This window comes from Rhinopithecus roxellana, chromosome 7 (genome assembly GCF_007565055.1).
Source record: "Rhinopithecus roxellana isolate Shanxi Qingling chromosome 7, ASM756505v1, whole genome shotgun sequence".
Lineage (NCBI taxonomy): Eukaryota > Metazoa > Chordata > Mammalia > Primates > Cercopithecidae > Rhinopithecus > Rhinopithecus roxellana.
In genome coordinates this window covers 84881676-84901796 of record NC_044555.1, presented here as the reverse complement: position 1 = coordinate 84901796, position 20121 = coordinate 84881676, and the positions used below count along the sequence as shown (strand labels likewise).

The window sequence follows — 20121 nt, the reverse complement described above, 5'->3', positions numbered from 1 at the left end:
TTTGTTATTTAGGATTTTTTTACTATGGTAAAATAATAAATGTTTATCATTTTAACCATTTTTAAGTATACAGTTCATTGGCATTAAGTACATTCACAATTTTGTGTAAGTGTCACCGCTATCCATTTCTAAAACGTTTTCATCATCCCAAATAGAAACTCTATATCCATTAAACAATAACTCCCCATTTCCTTCCCCCGTACCCCTTCCCGGTAACCTCTGTTCCTTTCTTTCTATGTATTTGCCTATTGCAAGTACCTTAGATAAGTGGAATCACACAATATTTGTCCTTTTGTGCCTGGCTTATTTCACTTAGGATGTTTTCAGAGTTTACCCACATTGCAGCTTGTATCAGAATTTCATTCTTTTTAACGGCTAATGTTTCACTGTATGCATTGACCCCATTTTGTCTATTCATTCATCCATTGATGGGCATTTGGGTCGTTTCCCCCTTTCGGCTGTTGTGAATAATGCTGCTAGGAACATGGGTGTACAAATCACTATTTGAGTCCCTGCTTTCATTTCTTTGGGGCATATACCTAGGAGGGAATTGCTGGATCATATAACCCTGTGTTTAACATCTTGAGAAACTGCTAAACTGTTTTCCACAGTGGCTGTATCATTTTACATTCCTACAAGCAAGGCACAAGAATTCCAGTGTCTCCCATTCTTGACGATGCTTGTATTTTCCTGTTGTTTTGGCAGTGGGTGTGAAGTGGTATCTTATTGTGGTTTTGATTTACATTTCCTTAATGATTAGTGATATTGAGCATCTTTTCATGTGCTTATTGGCCACGTGTATATCTTCTTTGGAGAAGTGTCTATTCAAATCCTTTGCTCAGTTTTGAATTGGGTTGTTTTTGTTGGTGTTGAGTTTTGGAGTTCTTTGTGTATTCTGGATATTAATCCCTTATCGGATATATAATTTGCAAATATTTTCTCCCATTCTGTGGAGTGTTTCTTCTACTCTCTTAATAGTATCATTTCATGCATAAATTCTTTTAATTGTAATGTGGTCTATTTATTTTTACTTTTGTTGTCTATGCTTTGGTGTTATATCAAAGAAATCATTGCCAAATCCAATATCATGAAGACTTTCCCTATGTTTTCTTCCAAGAATTTTATAGTTTTAGCTCTTACGTTTAGGTCCTTTGATCGATTTAGAGTTCATTTTTGTATATGGTGTAAGGTAAGGGTCCAACTTCACTCTCGTGCATGTGGATATCGTTTTCCAGCCGCATTTCTTGAAAAGACTGCCCTTTTGCCATTGAATGGTCTTGGCACCTTTGTCAAAAATCACTTCGTTACTGGTGGAGAGTGTTAGGTTCTTGGCATCTTGAACAAATAATTGGACAAAACGCACAAACGAAGCAAGGAAGGAATGAAGAGATTTATTGAGAATGAAAGTACACTCCACAGTGTGGGAGTGGCTCGAGCACAGGGGCTCAAAGTCCCTATTACAGAATTTGTGGGAGTTTCCATTGGTTACTTGGTGTATGCCCTACGTAAATGAAGAGGATGAAGTAAAGTTACAAAGTCATTTACTCAGCGTACACCCTATGGTGAGGATATTTCCTGTCATAGCTGAAGTGTAAATCGGCTTTATGTTCCCTGCCTCCAGACCCTATTTTCCTGCCTCAAATTGACCATATAGATGAGGGTTTATTTCTGGTGTTTACTTGTTCTTAAATGTATCTACTTGAAGGTACAACCATATGGAAATTTAAAGGCGGTAGAGAATCAGACAAATGAAGCAGCCTGGTATTTTCAGAAAGAGGAATCTTTAGAAGTTCATGGAACAAGAAAAAAAGGTATCTAAGAAAGGTAGTTGAAAGACCAGCAATGCTGGGCCTGCAGTTTCTGTGGGCACAACTGCCAAAGGCAAGTGTAAAGAACCCTCATTAGGAGGTTCACACCTGTAATCCCAGCACTTTGGGAGGCTGAGGAGGGAGGATCACTTGAACCCAGGAATCCAAGACACGCCTGAGCGACATAGTGAGACCCTGTCTCTACAAAAATGAAATAACATAAAAAATTAGGTGGGCGTGGTGGTGGGTGGCTGTATTCCCAGCTACTTGGGAGGCTGAGATGGGAGGATCACTTGAGCCCCGGAGGCAGAGGTTGCAGTAAACAGTGACCGTACCACTGCAGTCCAGCTTGGGTGGCAGAGTGCAACCCTGTCTCAAAAAAAAAAAAAAAAAAAAAAGAATCCTCATTAGGAATGAGACTAGGAAATGTTTGATACTTAAGACATCAAGGACACACAAAGAAATACCCTTCTTATTCAGAAGTGGGTGGCAGGACCAAGGAATCTTTATTGCATAGGATAAAAATCTACTAGCAGCAAACAACAAAACATACAAATAAAACACACATACAAATACACAGACTAAATGGAAAACTTCCCAAAAGCTATAACACAATTGGCAATCCTTTAAAAAGTAGGTACGGGGGCATGTTGTCAAGAAGTCGCCATTCTTTAAGAAAAGAAATGATGGCCGGGTGCGGTGGCTCATGCCTGTAATCCCAGCACTTTGGGAGGCCGAAGCGGGTGGATCACCTGAGGTCAGGAGTTCGAGACCAGCCTCGCCAACATGGCAAAGCCCTGTCTCTACTAAAAATGCAAAAAAATTAGCCGGGCGTGGTGGTGCGTGCCTGTAATCCCAGCTATTTGGGAAGCTGAGGCAGGAGAATTGCTTGAACCCGGGAGCGGAGGTTGCAGTGAGCCGAGATCATGCCATTGCACTCCAGCCTGGGTGACGGAGTGAGACTCTGTCTCAAAAAAAACAAAGAAAGAAAAGAAAAGAAGTGATAAGGACTAAATGTATTCCAAAGGCTTACAACATACCAGGTTCCTACATGCTTAGTACACATCCACTCCCTTAATCTTCTCTATCCAGTCTAGGAAGGGAGATCCTAGTTGTACTGCCATTTTCCAGATCAGGAAGCTGAGGCTCAGAGAGGTAAGTAACTTGCCCAAGGCTGTTAGCCCTTAAGAAGCGGCAGAGCTGGAATTTGAACCCAGTAGTCAGCCTCTAGATTTTGTGCTTGTAACCCCAAAACCAAGTTACCAAACTTGAGCATGCATCAGAATCCCCTGGAGGGCTTATGGAGGTACCGTTCACTGGGCCCCATCCCTAGAATTTGTGCTTCAGTGGGTCTGGAGTGGGACTGAGGAATTGACAGCTCTAACAAGCTCCCAGGTGATGCTGATGATATAGTCTAGGGACTACACTTTGAGAACCACTGCCTACACAACTGGTGGAAGACAGAAATGGGGAGAGAAATCCCTTCCTGATATATATATATATATATATATCCTAGCACTTTGGGAGGCCAAGGTGGGTGGATCGCTTGAGCCCAGCCTGGGCAACATGGGGAGACCCTGTCTCTACCAAAAAAAAAAAAAAAAAATCAGCTGGGCGGTGGTGTGACTGTGGTCCTAGCTACTCAGGAGGCAGAGGTGGGAGGATTGCTTGAGCCCAGGAGTTTAAGGCTACAGTGAACTGAGATCATGCTACTGTACTATAGCCTGGGTGACAGAGCGAGACTCTCAAACAAAAAATAAAATAAAATCTAAACTATTCTCACACGCATCATCTCCTTAGGGCACTGAAACATTACTGTGGGCTTGGCAGGGCGAAACTCAAGAGTCCCCACTTTACTGATGAGTAAATGTCCCCAGGGAGGTTATTGGTTAGGAAGTGGCGGAGCCCAGACTAGATGCTAGATCTTCAGTCTCACGTTTCGGTGCTTTTTCCACCACAGGGGTAGATGAGGCAGGAAAATGGAACACAGGGGAAAAAACTCATCCAAATGAAAGCTGTTTGTTAGAAATATGTCTTTTTGAAAAATTATGTTTTAAAATGCCAGCAACAGGGGCAGGTAAATAGGAAAGTACATGGCTCTGAAACAAACCTCAGTAGGGAAAAGCTGAGTGATCAATAAAGGCAGCTGACTGCATTTCTTGCTCCAGATCTCTGATGAATTGATTTCTTAAAGCAGTGGTTCCCAAAGAGTGGCAGACAAGTAGCACTGGCATCACCTGTCTCTCAGAATGCCCAATAAGAGTGTTTATTCATGTTCTTTATTTATTTTGGTTTTATTTTTTTTCTTTCTCTTTCTTTCTTTTTTTTTTTTTTTTGGAGACAGGATCTTGTTGTCGCCCAGACTTGAGTGCGTGATCTCAGCTCACTGCAGTCTCAACCTCCCGGGCTCAAGTGATCCTTCCACCTCAGTCTGCGGAGAAGCTGGGACTACATACAGGCAACACCACCACGCCCAACTAATTTTTTAAATTTTTTGTAGAGATGGGGTATCACTATATTGCCCAGAGTGGTCTCAAATTCCTGGGCTCAAGCGATGCTCCCACCTTGCTTCCCAAAGTTCTGGGATTACAGACGTGAGCCACCATGCCCTGCTCATGTTACTGAACAATCACCTTGATAGCACTCACCACGTGCCAGCCACTGTTCTAAGCCCTTACAAATGGCTAACTCATTTAAAGCCCACTCTATAACCCCTTGAAAAAGGCACTATTATGAGCTCATTTTACCGGTGAGGAAATTGAGGCACAGAGGAGGTAAGCAACTTGCCTTAGGTCAAATAATTAAGAGGTTGCAGAGTTACAATTCAAATTCAGGCCATCTGGCTCCAAAGCTTGTACGTTGGACCTCTCTACTATGGTGCCTTTTCACATTCTTAACCTCTCTGCTATGCTAGGCTCAGTTGCTTGGTAGTTGTGAATTTGTAGATTAAAAATAAAGATGGAATCCATAATTGTGAGAATCGGTGTTGTTCTGGATCACCCAGGTGGCTCATAGGCACCACCTCCCCCAATAGCTTTGGACTGGGGCAGGGGTTCTTTTAGTTCAGGATGGCTTGGGCCTGGTTTTTGAAGGCCAAGGGGACTGACCTGCCACTTCTCCATTGGGTTATCAATTGTGCAATAATGATTGCCTGCTGTGTGCCCAGCAGTACTGGCTGCTGAGAACATCGTCTCTGACTCCAGGGAGGGCCATGACTATGACGCATGAGAACAATACAAACTATGACTGAGTCTTAAAGTGTGAGTCAGCGCTATAGGGTGCTCGCATATGGCCTGTGGCCAGATCTGTGGATTCGTTTGATGCTAAGCCACCTATAGCAGATGCTGTTGGTGCCCTGCCCGTATCCCCTTGGCCCACCCAGAGGTCACCTGCAGACAGTTCCTGTGGATGCTGACAGCTTTCATGTCTCCCTGAGAATCATCTGTGCCCATGGGAGTGTGCTTGGCCCATGCGCGGGACAAACCAGAAGTGCCGGGGAGATAACACCCCCAGTGAGTAATGGGAGTTGGAATTTAAATATGCCAGCTTCCTTGTCCCTTGGTGGGACCACACTCAGGTGTGTTCTGTGTCATCTCCCAGAGTTCCCCAGTTGCATTGTACCCCATAATACTCATCTGCTCATGAATGTGCCCATTTCCACATTTACCCCCTTGTCTGTCTCACTCGCATATTCCCCCACTCTGCTTCTGGAGACCCTCCCCATTGGGAAACTCCCCTTCCAAAGTTGAGGCCAAATCTTACTACCTCTAGAAAACCTGCCCTGACCTCAGAAGAATTAAACCCCTCTCCCCAGTTTTTGCTTCTCTTTATCCATCCATACCTGGGGATACCACTTTGTGTGACACTCATTACGGGCTTCCTTTTTACCGTGAGTCCCTGCAGTGTGCAGTCAGTGCCGAACAAAGGGTTGACCAGGTGGGTGGCGAACTCACGGGAAGGAAGCTGATGGGCACTGAGAGCCTGCTCAGGGCCACTCTTCCGAGTGCTTTACGCACATTATCTCATTTAATCCTTACAAAACCTCTTTCCAGTGGGTAGTTTTCATCTTGGTTTAGAGATGAAGAAACTGTCAAACAAATGAAGGCGTTTGCCTAGAGGTCATATAGCTAGGAAGATTCCCCATCAGATTCTGTAGCCTGTACTACTCACATGATACCAGGTTGCCCAGGGCACCCTCAGGAAGTGTCTGAGGACTGAATGAGCATGTCACTGAGGTGCAGGGCTCGGGGAGTGGAGAGGGAGCCTGGGGTGAGCTGTTAGAGAGCGGCAGCTTTCCCCGCCCGGGGCTCTGGGAGATCTGGGCGTAAACACAGTAGCTTCACCCTGGAAGCCTGAGAGGTGACTCAGTAGCTCTTGACGGCAGGGAGAGGTGGGATGACACTCTCTTGTTAGGCCACTAGCCAACAGAGAGAGCCCGTGGACCTTAACACTTTCAGTTGTGTGATTGGGTGACATTTGAGGGGCTCATTCTTGGTCTACCAGAAACCGGAATGAGTTTTGGCAGGTAACTATACTCACCTTCAGCCTCTAGCTCTCCTGGGCGGTACCAATGCCTTTTTTTTTTTTTTTTTTTTTTTTAAGTCTTTGAAGGAGGTCTTCTTTTAGGTATAGCTATTCTATTTTCCAGAGGGGCAGATGACATAATAGTGGAAGATGCTTATAATTTCATTCTTGCAGAGTTGTCTTCCTCATTTGGAAACAATTACACATTTGAGCCAGTTTAGTGATCTCATGAGCTACAATCCCCAACTTTCTCTCTGGGCTGGGTCTAGATCTTTCTGTGCTATAGGCATTTCCAGTGATGAGTCCCTCTATAATTCCCCTCTCCGAGGCCTGGCTGTCTGATTTTCTCCTATCCTCTTGTGCTGTGTCCTTCTGAGTCCTTGGTCTTCCTTGCGAGGAGGTCGGTAGAGCTGCAGGAGGTGGGCTGCATGCTCCTGAGAGGCAGGAGACCTGTCCTGTTTCATTTTGTCCTCTAATACCAGACCCTGTCCTGGTCTCCTCATTCTCTCTCAATCCCCTGTCTGTACAAGTGAGGTTATAAATGCTTACCATGGCACTGATCTGATGCTCAGCCAATCTCACAACCCCCTCTGACCCCTGCCAAATCTTACTCCCCGCACCCAGGCATGAGGCCATGTCTGTTGGACCCTGACTCTTTCCCTAGCAGGTGGAAGTGGTGATGGGGAGCGATGGAGAGTCTATCATAGATAGGTGGCAGGGGAAACTGAAAGCAGAGGGCATTGTGTCCCACTCTCCACTTAGAACTCGACTTAGACTCCTCACACAGGGCAGTTGCAGAGATGAAATGGCAAAACTGTTTCCCCTTGGAGATGATGTCCCCTCCAAGTCTCTCTCAGCTCTCATGTGGCAGAGTAGGGACTCTAAAATACCCTCATGTTCCTAGTGGATAGCTGTGATGAGATCCAGGGGTGGGGATAGAGCTGCAAAGACTATGGCGTAGACAGCCTAGGCCAGGGGTCAGATGGAGGATGAGACAGACACTCAGTGGTGAGAACTCAAGGGAGCTGTATCAGCAGGAGAAGGACCCCCAGGCCTGGATGGGATTCTGAAGACTAGACCATGGGCCCACTGGACACAGCCTTCAGCAGTGGACACCAGTTGGATACCCAGGAGACCTACAGGATGAGGCAGCTCTCTGGAGAGGCCATTGAGAACTCAGGACTCAGCACTGGGTGAGCTCACAGACGCAGGCCCCTTCTCCCTACTGCCAGAAAGGCACTAGCACACCATTCTCAGCCCAGGCGCCATCTTGACTACCAGAAGGAAGAGGAGGGCGGACAAAGATTGTGCATTTATTCACAAGTCATTGGGTTAACTAGAGACCATTTTAGAGCAAACGAGACAAAGCTACCTTTGTCTCTTTAAATGTCTACCTTTAAATCGTCAGACTTAAGGATCTCTTTCCTATATTTCTGGAGTGGAGCTCTGAAACAAAAGGGAGCCACCCTAGAGATCAAAGGCAGCTCAGGAATTTTTGGTGTGTTTTTGGTGCTATTGTTTCTACATCTAAATTATATCTATACACTTTAAACTTGCTCTAAAATGAATATATATCGAACACAGAATGATGTGTCAGGGCACTCCACAAGGAATTGTGGGAGATCATCATCATATCCTGAACTCTGATCTTCCTCCAGGTTTTATCTTTTCAGCTATGTAGAGACATCATTCAGGTCCTTGAGGGTAATGGTGACATCTTTTCTCTCTGTGTAGCCTCCATATTGTCTAGCACATAGTAAGTACTCAGTAAACTGTGGTTGTCTAATTGGTTTTGATTTGTGATCCTAGTTTAAAGCCTAGAGATATTCCAAAAAGTGCCCCCCCCCCCCCCCCCCCCCCCCGCAGCTTACATCAGCAATACTAGGCTCATCCAAACCCAGTGAGTTCTGATACAGCGTAAACTACTCCAAACTTCTGCATAGACTTCAGTGAGGTGGCTGTACCTTGGCTAGGATTACCCTTAAAGAATGTGTTTCCCCTCCTCCATATAAGGAAGGGGCTCAACTGATTCCCCATTAAGATTCCTTCACAGTCTGACATTCTGTGAGTTCAATCAGCCAGTAGGAACCATCTCCAGATTCTTCATTCATTGTCCTGGAATACCAGGGATCCTCGAACATAATGTCATTCTGGAAATCCTTGGGTGATATCTGAGCTGCTGATTATTTATGCCAGGTTCTCACATTTGGCTGCACATTGGAATCACCTGGGGGAATTTAAGAACACCTGCCTCGGCCGGGTGTGGTGGCTCATGCCTGTAAACCCAGCACTTTGGGAGGCTGATGCGGGTGGATCATTTGAGGTCAGGAGTTTGAGACCAGCCTGGCCAATATGGTGAAACCCCATCTCTACTAAAAATATAAAAATTTGCTGGGTGTGGTGGTGGGCACCTGTAGTCCTAGCTATTCAGGAACCTGAGGCAGGAGAATTGCTTGAACCTGGGAGCAGAGGTTGCAGTGAGCTGAGATTGTGCCACTGCACTCCAGCCTGGGCGACAGAGCAAGACTCCATCTCAAAAAAAAAAAAAAAAAGAAAAAAGAAAAGAATACCTGCTTCCTACCCCCAGAGATTCTGACATTATTGGTGTGGGGGTACAGCCTGGATATTGGGGTTCTTCAAAGTACCCCAAGCGATTCTAGCAGAACCGAGAACCACTCACCTCTGCAATCCCATTTTAAGGCTGTTCTCCTGTTCAAAGTTCCTAATGTGAAATTGGAAACAATTTACAAGTCATATTTTTTCGAACTACATTTATTACGTGAGGCAATTTCAAAGGCTTTTAAAGTTATAACGAAGTCAGTAATCTCTTGATTTCAAAATGGATAAAAGCTCCAGACGCGGCTCTTGCTGACTGATAAATCCCCAAGTTGTTACTGCTGTCCTTGCCTTGCTCTTCATTGAAGAATCCCAGTGTCTCTTCATAGTCTTCATAGTCTCTTACTTACTTACTTATTTATTTTTCTGAGACAGAGTCTCACTCTGTTGCCCAGGTTGGAGTGCAGTGGCATGATCTCGGCTCACTGCAACCTCCGCCTCCCGGCTTCAAGCAATTCTCCCACCTCAGCCTCCCAAGTAGCTGGGATTACAGGCTCGTGCCACCATGCCTGGCTAATTTTTAATTTTTAGTAGAGACGGGGTTTTGCCATGTTGGCCAGACTGGTCTCGAACTCTTGACCTCAGGTGGTCCACCTACCTCAGCCTCCCAAAGTGCTGGGATTACAGGCGTGAGCCACCGTGCCTGGCCTTCTTCATAGTGTCTTTAGTACCAGTACCATGTATATTAAAACAGATTCTTTAGTACTACTTCATACATAGTACTAGTACTAAAGATGAACAACAGCAGCAGCAAGACAACTGGACATTCCTGTAGGTCTTTGCGGTTGACAAAGCACCTTGGCATACATCATCTCACTGTGTCCCCTTGAGGTTAGCAGAAAAGTTTGTGTTATCCTCACTTTGCTGAAGAGAAAACTGAAGCTCAAAGCAATGGAGTGACTTTCTAGGTTATCCAGAAAGAAACAGTACCAAGATCCAGAAAGTGCTTATTTTTGGCTTGGACAGTTTGGGTAATTTCCAAATTCACACAGCTGGAAAGTGGAGGTGGTGAGATTCTAGAACTCATGTTCTTAACCACTTCCCCAATATTTAGTCCTGAAGCATTAAAAATGGTTTTCTTGTTGTTGCTGTTGTTGTTTTAGAGCCTGGGTCTCACTGTGTTGCCCAGGCTGGAATGCAGTGCCTATTCATAGGCACAACAATCATGGCTCACTGCAACCTCGAACTCCTGGGCTCAAGCCATCCTCCCATCTTGACCTCCCGAGTAGCTGGGATTACAGATGCACACCACTGTGCCTGACTTGAAAATGGTTTTTACACAACTTTGCATGATTTGTTCATCCTGGGATGAATTTATATCCCCAAAGCACTGTATAAAGATAAAAGTGATTGGCCCGGGTGTGGTGGCTCACGCCTGTAATCCCAGCACTTTGGGAGGCCGAGGTGGGTGGATCATGAGGTCAGGAGATCGAGACCATCCTGGCTAACATGGTGAAACCCCGTCTCTCCTAAAAATACAAAAAAATTAGCTGGGCATGGTGGTGGGCGCCTATAGTCCCAGCTACTCGGGAGGCTGAGGCAGGAGAATGGCATGAACCCGGGAGGCAGAGCTTTTAGTGAGCCAGGATGGCGCCACTGCACTCCAGCCTGGGTGACAGAGTGAGACTCCATCTCAAAAAAAAAAAAAAAAAAAAAAAAGATAAAGAGTGATCTAAGGCATAAAGCAACAGTTCTGCTGATTTAACCTATTAGGGATTAAGTTGATATTCCAAGAGAACACGCTGTTGAAATGCACCTTAAATGTACCTTAATAGTGGGTATATCCTTAGTTCAAGAAATACGAAACACATTGATCTTGCCAAGAGGCCTCACATTTATAAGATCACAGGGCTATAAAAAAAAATCAAGGTAAGTTAGAGATACTTTTGCAATGATGTTTGTGGCAGTTGTGTTAGTCTTTAACATCTGTGTTAGGCGTGACCTATACCCTTTTGTTACTTTTCTTTTAGAAATGAACAGAGCGTAAGGTAAAAGTTACTCTATAGTATTTAGTACAGCATAGTTTTTTAATTTAAAGAAGAGATAAAGATATAAAATGGTAGTAATTTTGCTGTAGTGTATAAATTAGAATTGCTTGTAATTATCTGATTAATTGAATGAACAGGAATGGAACGCATAGCTCTGTTGTCTTTCAATTATGTAGACACATTTGCCTTGCTCCTAACTTGAAATATGATTTAATATTACACAGATTTGGATTCACAGTGAAGTCTAACAAATTCTGGGTTTTGGTGTACACAGGCAGAAGGAGATGGGTTTGAATTAGTGAGAAGTTTTCAGTTACAGGATATTTTCAAAGTAGAGTTTTAAAACTTTGAAGTGAGCTGCATAATATGAGTAGCATATAAGCTGTCTTTGAGGCCAGGGACTTTGTTTTATTCCCTGCTCTAACCCCCGTGCCTGGCACACAGTAGGCCTTCAAAAATGGGATTAAAAGAATAAACTTTGGCAAATGACTTCACATTTCTGAGCTTGTGTTTCCTCACTTGTAGACTGAAGGGGTTGGAGTATTTTGGTATCTGGTATTTTCCCCACCCATGACCTATTTTGTAATTCTTTTTTTCCAGTAAACTCCAAGCCCTAAAAGATGCTTTTACACAATTTACTTAAGTAAGATTGTTCTCATTTTTTGGTGTCGAGTAAAAACATATATGACAGTATCCAGTGTTTGCGATCAGCAGTAGAAAACCAGTATTAATATAATCCCAAACGGTGCAAACGTTATACTCTATTTTTATTTTATTTTTGTTTTTTAGAGACAGGGTCTCGCTGTGTCGAGCAGGCTGGAATGCAGTGGTGCAATCGTAGCTCACTGCAGTCTCTAACAGCTGGGCTCAAGCGCACCTCCCACCTCAGCCTCCCAAGTAGCTTGGACTATAGGCAGGTACCACCACACCCAGCTCATTTTAACATTTTTAGTAGCGATGAAGTGTCTTCATGTTGCCCAGGCTGGTCTCAAACTCCTGGGCTCAAGTGATCCACCTGCCTCAGCCTCCCAAAGCGCCGGGATTACAGGCATGAGTCATCGCACCCAGCCTCAGCCTCACACTCTAATTTTTTGTGTGTGCAGCCTATTGTGGATAAATAAGCAATTTTTGAAATGATGAAAGTACGATCTAAATGACTCCCTTTGCAAAATGAACAGTATTGCGCAGGTCATCTTCAAGTCTCCTTTACCTCTGAAGTGGATTTCCATGAACTTCAGTTTCCTGATGTGTAATACGAAGGGATGGAACCCCATGGTCCTTCTCGGAGGTGCCTTCCTGTGATGATCCTAAACTATGGCAACTTGAATTAGATGAACACAGTGTTCTAACAGACATTCTTGCTAACCTAGTGTTCGTGAATAGATAAGAATGTTTTGTAGTCAGAATGGATATCTCATGCATGCAAATCCTGGAAGAAACCATCTTCATGATTTTTTAAAATGCCCTCTACAAATTACTGATAGCACATTGCTTGCATTAAGTGAAAAAAGTAGTTTATTATATAATGGTAAACTTTATCCAAGGACACAGAATCATATAGTCTGAATTAATAATAATTACACCTTATTGTGGAAACTATGATAAAATGCTTGATAAATGTAATATAATTTCATTCAAAGTAATCACTCCCATTTTACAGATAAGGAAATACAAGCAGAGAAATGTTAGAAACATACTCAAGGCCGAGCCAGGATCTGAACCCAAGTCAGTCTCCCTGGAGAGCCCAGTCCCTTAATCACATTTAAGGCTTGACTCAGCAGGCATGTTCATTTATTCATTAGAAATAAATGAACACAGGCATTTTATTCATATGTAGGAGATTACCAAGTCAGAGTTACAGATTATTAAAAGTGAGGGATCTCAGATCAGACTTTCAAAGCTCATGACAAGCCAAAGAAAATATGAGGAGAAGACATTATTAGAACAGGAGCTACCAATGTATAAAGGCTGGCTAAGGATTTTCTGAAGGTTAAGGGTTAACATGGCTTCAAAACAGAGACAACTTAAACATACAATTTTTCCAACTAAGTAGAATTTCTATGCAGCAGGACTATGCCTAATTCCAACCTTCTTAATGGTTTTTTACTAGCACGTAATTGTTTACAGAACTAGTTCCTCACATGGGAGTCCCACTCTCAAGGGTCCCGGAAGAACCACGATATGAACATTCGCTAGGAGCAAAGCTGATAGGGTGAGTCACAAAGAAGGGGTTGTTTATATTCAGCCTCAAAGTGGCAAGGACTTCTCCTCCTCGGGTTCATACTGACTGCCTGACTTTTGACCTTGTCAATATCATGACAAAGAACAAGAGAGAAAATGGTGGCTGGGGAGAGTGATTTTAGCATTAATCTTGTCCTACCCTTAGTTTAATGGGTATTAATTACTTTACAGCACGCAAATTAAATCTGACGTGGCAGACACTGGCTGGCACCAAAGCTTTTACTTTTTCTTCCTCAGCACACAACTAGGCTACATTTCCCAACCTCTCGTGTAGTTAGAAGTGGCGGTATAACTGAGTGCTGGCCAATGGACGTGGGTATAAGTGATGTGTGCCACCTCCAGGCCTGGCCATTAAAAATCTCCCACCTTGCCAGGCGCTGTGGCTCACACCTGTAATCTCAGCACTTTGGGAGGCCAAGGAGAGTGGATCACCTGAGGTCAGGGGTTCGAGACCAACATGGCCTGGCCAACATGGTGAAACCCTGTCTCTACTAAAAATACAAAAATTAGCCAGGTGTGGTGGTACAACCCCGTAATCCTGGCTACTCAGGAGACTGAGGCAGGAGAATCGCTTGAACCTGGGAGGTGGAGGTTGCAGTGAACCGAGATCGTGCCACTGCACTCCAGCCTGGGTGACAGAGTGAGACGCTGTCTCAAAAAAAAAAAAAAAAAATCTCCCACCTGATTCCTATCACTTTCTCTCTTTCCCTGTTTGCCTTCCAGATGGTACTCTCCAGAGCAAACTTGGAATCTTCATACTGAAGATAGCACTACCTCTGTCAATGTGGGTCCCTGAATGACATTCCTCTTCCCTGGCCTCCCACCCCTTCACTCTAGGCTGCTGATTAAACTACACCTGGAAAATAAACTTCCATTTTTTAAAGCTCCTGAGATTTCAGGGCATGTTTGTTGTAGCAGCTTGCATTGCCTTAACTCATACATCTGACTGGGACCCTTCTTGCCAGAATTGTTGGTGCATCTCATTTTGCCATTGGAAGGTGGAATGGGGTGGGGTAGGCATCCCTTCTTTGCTGCAATGATGTAAGAACCCAAGTTCATATAATCTAAGAAAACTAGAGGAATTCATTATGGTTGCTACTGAGATGCCTAATGTCCAAACCTCAGAGAGTCATTTGAGGGCAGGAGGCGCCACCAGAGCCACCCACTCCCTTTGTGCCAAGCCAGGCCACCTAGACCTTCACAGTGTGGCATAGGTTAAGACCATAGACTCTGCGGTCAAATGTTAACAAGACATTTAATCATTGTGTTTCAGTTTCCTTACATGTAAAGTAGCACTTCCTGTTCCATAGGTATAGGCAGATTAAATGAGCTAATGCAGCAGTCCCCAACCTTTTTGGCACCAAGGACTGGTTTGGTGGAAGACAATTTTTCCACCAACTGGGGGTTGGCACGGGAGAAGGAGGGATGGTTTCAGGATGAAACTGTTTTACCTCAGATCATCAGACACTAGATTCTTATAAGGAGTGCACAACCTAGATCTCTCACATGTGCAGTTCACAATAGGGTTCACACTCCTATGAGAATCTGATGCTGATCTGCCAGGAAGCAGAGCTCAGGTGGTAATGTTCGCCTGTCACTCACCTCCTGATATGTGGCCCGGTTCCTAACAGGCCATGGACTAGTATCAATCCCTGGCCTGCAGGTTGAGGACCCCCGAGTTAATGCATGTAAAATAAATGCCTGTAATGCATCTGACACATGGTGAGAACTCAGTAAATACTAGTAATTATCACTATAGACCAGTGCTAATGGAACTTTTTTTTACAATAATGGAAGTGCTCTATATCTGTGCTGCCCAAAACAGTGGCCATCAGCCACATGTGACCACAGTATTGAGCACTTGAAACTTGACTGGGGTACTAAATTCTAATTATGTTTAACTTTAATTAATTTAAATTTATTTATTTATTTATTTATTTATTTATTTATTTTTATTTTTTTTGAGACAGAGTCTTGCTCTGTCGCCCAGGCTGGAGTGCAGTGGCCGGATCTCAGCTCACTGCAAGCTCCACCTCCCGGGTTCACGCCATTCTCCTGCCTCAGCCTCCGGAGTAGCTGGGACTACAGGCGCCCGCCACCTCACCCGGCTAGTTTTTTTGTATTTTTAGTAGAGACGGGGTTTCACCATGTTAGCCAGGAACGTCTCGATCTCCTGACCTTGTGATCCGCGCGTCTCGGCCTCCCAAAGTGCTGGGATTACAGGCTTGAGCCACCGCGCCCGGCCAATTAATTTAAATTTAAATAGCCACATGTAGCTAATGGCTGCCATGTTGGACAGCACAGTTATAGACCATTTAATTGCTTCAGAAGGTTTCTATCTCAAACTGTGTAAGTCAGGATTCAATCACAGAAGGAGAACCACTACACACACACACACACACACACACACACACACAAAGGGATTTGCTACAGGGATTTGTCCTAATACAACTGTGGGAGCTGGTTAAGCAGTCTCTATAAAGCTCTCATCTTCACATCTGATGCTGGGACTCGACATCTATGGGACAGGCAGTTGGGAAGGAAGGATAAATGTAAGATAAGGGAGAGCAAGAACAACCTGGAAACCAGAAGCATGCATTATAGCCCACGAGAACAGACTGAGACCCATGTCACTTATTGTTGCTTTTGACCTTGGCAGTATGGATGTCCTGCAGAAGCTAGGCCCTTCATCATAAAGTACACACATGGCCCAGGAGCCAAAGAAGCTGAAGGAAAACCCAGGAGAAGTTTTCCTTCATTTCATCCTGAAACCATCCTGAAACCATCCCTCCTTCTCCCGTGCCAACCCCCAGTTGGTGGAAAAATTGTCTTCCACCAAACCAGTCCTTGGTGCCAAAAAGGTTGGGGACTGCTGCATTAGCTCATTTAATCTGCCTATACCTATGGAACAGGAAGTGCTACTTTACATGTAGGAAGTTTTCCTTATTAGGACCAGGGGCCTGGCAGCTCCCTGGTCCTAATAAGATAAGGCAACTGATCATTGCCAACCTATCTGAGCTACAAAATGGCTGCTGCCCACATCTGCCCAGATCTCCCACAGGAAACTCTCTTCTGCCCTGCATTAATTAGAAACATGCAGGAAAGGGAATTTTGGGAAACGTAGTTGGTCTAGCGAAGGTGATGCATTATGGAGCCACTACACATACTAGCATGCTGATGAGCTCAATTTTTTATCTGTTAATACTTCTAAATAAAACATGAAGCTAACATCTCCCAAGGCTCTATTTCGTTGTTTCAGTTCTGCAACTGGCCTAGAGAATTCTGAAGATCCTTGCAGCCAGCTAACGTTATCTTTGAGTGGTAAGATTAGGAGTACTTTTAAAGTTTTTCCTTATATTTTTCTGTGGCTTAGAATTCTTCCCACATAAAACCACATTATGATTATAATCAGAAACAAAATTAGTTACTTTTTAGAAGCCAGCCTATGACCCCCTTGGGAGACCATGCATCCCACTTAAGGGCAACCCAATAACATCATGATTAATTGTGTCTTCTACATTCTTCCTGGAAATTTCACCTGTTCTTGACTTTGTACAAGAACTTATAAAACGTAAGTTATGGTCATCAGATCTCCTGAAGCCCTCTGCCCCTCTCCTCCCATGTTCTCAAAGTGATTCCAAGGACATTTTAGAAACTGGAAGCAAATAATATAAGGAGAAAAGAAACTGGAGTGGAAGTCTTGCACATAGAAGGGAGAAATCATTTTTAGATAAGTCACTGGGAAAATGAAGAATAGAGAATGCATCCTTGATATGGTTTGGCTGTATTCCCACCCAAATGTCATCTTGAATTGCAGCTCCCATAGTTCCTACATGTTGTGGGGGGGACCTGGTGGGAGATAATTGAATCACGGGAGCGGTTTCCCCCATACTGTTGTTGTGGTAGCAAATAAGTTTCATGAGATCTGATGTTTTTATAAGGGATTTCCCCGTTTCACTTGGCTCTCTCTTTTGCCCGCTGCCATGTAAGGCGTCCCTTTGCTCTTCCTTCCTCTTCCACCATGATTGTGAGGCCTCCCCAGCCATGTGGAAATGTGAGTCAATTAAACCTCTTTCCTTTATAAATTAACCCAGTCTTGGGTATGTCTTTATCAGAGCATGAAAACAGACTAATACAGTCATTGTATTAACTACTGACGTGAGCAGTATTTACTGTATATTCTTCTCAACACTTTAACAGTAGTACCTATGAAGTATGTCCTATTATAATTATATCTTCATGCCTGTTTTTCACCTGGGAAACTGAAGTGCAGATGGATTAAGTAAGTGGTCAAAGTTACATAGTTAGCAAATGGCAGAGCCAGGATTTGGACCTAGGCTGTCCTGGTCTTTGGAGTCTAGGCTCTTTTTTTTTTTTTTTTTTTTTTTTTTTTTTTTTGAGGCGGAGTCTTGCTCTGTCGCCCAGGCTGGAGTGCAGTGGCCGGATCTCAGCTCACTGCAAGCTCCGCCTACCAGGTTTACGCCATTCTCCTGCCTCAGCCTCCCGAGTAGCTGGGACTACAGGCGCCCGCCACCTCGCCCGGCTAGTTTTTGTATTTTTTAGTAGAGACGGGGTTTCACCGTGTTAGCCAGGATGGTCTCGATCTCCTGACCTCGTGATCCGCCCGTCTCGGCCTCCCAAAGTGCTGGGATTACAGGCTTGAGCCACCGCGCCCGGCCGGAGTCTAGGCTCTTAACATACCTGCCACATTTCCTTTCTTCAGGGGTGCAGGACAGGGTCATGTGGACTGTGGGAGTTCGATAGATTAACTGCTGGCAGGCCGATTCCTGTTTATTCCTCACTCCCACATCCCAGTGACCACCCCTCCAAATCCTCTCACTTTTACCTTAGAAGGATCTGTTGAACCTGTCTTTTCATGCCAGCTTCCCAAGCATGGGTTCAAGTCCTCATCGTGTCTTTCCCAATCTACCCCTGTAGCTTACTCTCTGGCCTTCCCACTTCAGATTTCCCTCATTTATTTCATAGTTATATAAAAAATATTGTTCTGTATCAGGAACAGGGGCAAGGGGGAGGAGAGAATGGGGAGTTATTGTTTAACAGGTATGGGGTTTTGGTTTGGGAAGATGCAGAAGTTCTAAAGAGAGAAAGTGGAGATGGTTGCATAAAAATGTGGACATACTTAATGCAACCAAACTGTACACTTAAAAATGGTTAAGATGAGGCCGGGTACAGTGGCTCATGCCTGTAATCCCAGCACTTTGGGAGGCCGAGGCAGGCGGATCACCTGAGGTCAGGAGTTCGAAACTAGCCTGGCCAATATGGTGAAACCCTGTCTCTACTAAAAATACAAAAATTAGCCGAGCGTGGTGGTGGGTGCCTGTAATCCCAGCTACTAGGGAGGCTGAGAATTGTTTGAACCTGGGAGGTGAAGGTTGCAGTGAGCCGAGATCGTGCCACTGCACTCCAGTCAGGGCAACAGAGTGAGACTCCATCTCAAAAAAAGTTAAGATGGTAAATTTTATGTGTTGTATATACATATGTATATATATTCATAAAAAAGTATATATGTGTATATATATAGACATAAAAACATATGTATATATGTAACATATCTGTGGTTTATATATATAATATATAATAAATATAAAAATAATAATTGTTCTAAAATGTACCTTAAAAAGCCTCTACTGCTTCTCCTTCTCCACAAGATAAAGCCCACATTTCTTAGCATACCTTTCATTACTTGATCATCTGGCTCATGTGCCATGCAGGACTCTAGCTTGGCCACCATCTTTCTGTGCTGATGACCTTGTGCTCAGCCACTCCTTTTTGGCCCTTCTCCTGGAAAGACCCCATAGAACTGAGAGCTATCATTCAGCCTTGCTGATTATCATGGAAGTAGAAGGAATGATGGGTTAATAAGGAGATAGACTCACAGACAGCCTCTCAGGTGGCCAGCATAGAGTGAATGGAGATGGTATAGCTTAGTGAAAGAAGTATGGGCCCTGAAGTCAAACAAATCTGAGTTTGAGTTCAGGCTTACCATTAAACTCTCTATCTGTGAAATGAGGATGATTGTTTCCTATTGTAGGGCTATTGTGAGGATTATTAGCGATCATGTCCCAAATATAGTAGGTATTCAGTATAAGATACATATTGTGAATTCTCTTTAGCTCAGACTCAGTTAACTAAGTTTGGAAAGAAAGACATGGGTGATATTCCAGTTATCTATTTCTGTGTTACAAACCACCCCAAGCTTGGTAGCTTAATGCAGCTGTCATTTAGTTTGCTCACAGATCTATAACTTGGGCAGAGCTCAGCAGGAGGGCTCATTCCTGGTCCACGTGGAGTCAACTGGGGCATCTTGGCTGAGGGCTGGATCCTCTGCTTCCAAGATGGCCCGTGCACATGTCTGGCAAGTTATTGCTGGCTGTTGGCTGGGAGCTCAGTGGAAGCTAACGACTAGGAACCTCAGTTCCCATGTGGCCTCTCTACATGGCCTGGGTTCTAAGGATAAGAGAGAGGGAGAAAGAGAGAGAGTGAGAGCAAGCAGGCAGAAGCTCTCTTGCCTTTTGTCACCTATCCTCTGAAGCCCATAGTGTTACTTGCACCATGTTCTCTTACTCAAAGCCCATCCAGGATCAAGAGAAGGGGATATAGGTTCCACCTCTTGACAGAAGAGTGGCAAAGTTCTGAAAGAACTTGTGAGATGAAAAATATTGCTGTGGCCATTCATGGAAAATGCAATCTGCCACCAGGGGTTTTCAGCTTCTAGTTTAAGGCTTTAGACTTGGAACCCGTAGGGAAGTGGTTTCTGAGGTTTAAAGAGTGTCATGGGCACCATGTGCGACGTGGAACCAGGAGGCGGGGGACATGAGTTTTAATCCTATCACCACGCAGCAGTCTCCTCTTACACAAAGCACTCACCTGGGGCCCTGGAGTTGTCATTTGTAACCAGATGGTACCCTCTTCAGCTTTACTCT

General features: G+C 44.2%; 1 protein-coding gene across 10 annotated transcripts in view; it reads left to right on the top strand.

Annotated features, from left to right (window-relative positions):
* Positions 1-20121, top strand: part of ADGRG2 (adhesion G protein-coupled receptor G2) — a 138528-nt gene that overhangs the window by 55026 nt on the left and 63381 nt on the right. The window lies entirely within an intron of this gene.